This window comes from Solanum verrucosum, unplaced genomic scaffold (assembly GCF_900185275.1).
Source record: "Solanum verrucosum unplaced genomic scaffold, falcon-dt-bn FXZP01000177.1, whole genome shotgun sequence".
Taxonomy (NCBI): domain Eukaryota; kingdom Viridiplantae; phylum Streptophyta; class Magnoliopsida; order Solanales; family Solanaceae; genus Solanum; species Solanum verrucosum.
In genome coordinates, this window is record NW_026020401.1 from 160373 (window position 1) to 162500 (window position 2128).

Below are 2128 nucleotides of genomic sequence, written 5' to 3' on the forward strand. Positions count from 1 at the left end.
ACAAATCTCCAAGAAGCCTCGGAAAATAAGAGAATGGAAAGTATCACAAAATCCAGGCTTGTAACCTACAAAAAATTGTAGAAGCAAGGGGTGAGTACCAAACCACACGATACTCAGCAAGTACACCTCTAAACATAAGCTAAGGGAATAGAATACAGGTACTCCTTACACCCCAACCGAACCTCCACAACTACAACCTGCATAAAACCAGCCCAACCTAACAGTTCACAGTTTACAAAGCACTCAGCTCAACAACAATCACTTTAACAAATTACATATCCTCAACAACAAACTCAATATTCATCAATCACAACTTTCACAAAAAGACACTCACAAATATCAACAACACACAAGATCAAATTCATCAAATAGAGGTAATCAAACATCAAGTACTTTCCAACCATCAATAAAATACATAATCATCAAGAATGAAGGATGTCATGGGATGCAATGCAATATGACACCATGAAATGATATGCCTCAGAATACCAAGTACTCTCTCAACCGTATATACATGATACTCCTCGGAAATACATCGATAGTTCAAGACGCATGAGGGACTCGCGAGGTCCATATACCGACACAGACGATCTCCACGTGTTTGTGCGGACGGTCTCAACGCACTATCATGAATCAAACAAATTTCACACGGACGATCTCCACGTGCCCAAATTATAATTTTAACATCTCACCATCCTCAACACGGACTATTTCCACGTGCCGAACTTATACTCAATCTCATGTCAATGTATGTGCACAATATGCTTTCAATAAAAGGAATGATGCATCTCAATCAATTATCAATATGATATGTAATTACCTCAGCTATCACTAGTATACGAGTTTAATAAATAACACAATCACACATAATAAATCAAGTCAATAATATATCAGCTAATGCCCATATGTTTTGACATTCTCGGATTACAATCCGTATTCTATAGTAATAAACTTTCCCTTTATAACACCGGTACTCGTACCAATGCCCGTCACAAACAATTCTCAACACATCACACACAAACAATTAATCACATTGCCTTTTATTACCCATTTTCCATTATTAGAATTAATCAATGTGGACAAGTCAACCCATCACCAAGTCTCATTACCTCCAAACACATGTTACAAGGAAATACACGAATTCCATACACTTAACAAGGGTTTAGAAATTCACTTGCCTCAAATAGTCGAACAATCACTCCGGGACTTGAGTCTTCCCCTTACACTAGGCACCAAATCAATACAATCTATCCAAACAAATTACCACCATAAGATTTTGAAATTAACAACACCCACATTACTATGTGTTTAGCCTTGAACCAACAATTCACCCAAATTTATAATCCAGTTCGTAAATCTTGATGTCAATCAACATTTCAACTATCATATTTTCCAAGTTTCAAGTCTAGGGTTAGGTCCCAATTTTCCCAATATCATAATTCGAATGGTATTCGCATAATACCATACTTCTAATATTTAACTACCTACTCAATATATTAAAACGTGAGTCGTAATATGATAACTAAAGAAAATCTCAAACAACGGAGCCACATAAAAATGTCGGTGGTGTCAATTTATGGTTAACAATATACAGAAATTATGCCTTCTTTGAAATAGTAATCATTAGCACCTCATTAATTAACAATCGAGGACAATACTTTCTCTTCCCCCACTGTAACATGTTGCCCAACATCCAATTCCTTACCTCCTGACCTACCTCACATGAATACCCCACTAAAACTTGTATACCAAATTCCCAAACCCACGTACAACAACATTAATTGAAAGAACAATACATTCTAAAAACCAATATAATACTCCTTCCCCTCCAAGTGACAACACATTCATTAATTCATGAATATACAATTTTATTATGGGATTAAAGAGTTCAAATTTGAGGTTCTTACCTGAATATGGTCACTCTCATGGGACGCCGCAACTCACAGGTAAGTTCTCGCCCAAACCCTTTCTTTTTTTCTAGTTTTTCCCTCTGCGCGAACTGCTGTTGTTTACAACAGCCAGCAATATTTGCCCTTTTATTTCTCTTTTAATTTTTTTATTTATTTATTTTCCTTTTCTATTATTATTAGCAACAAAATAATCTTTTATTAAATCTGACAATCATATC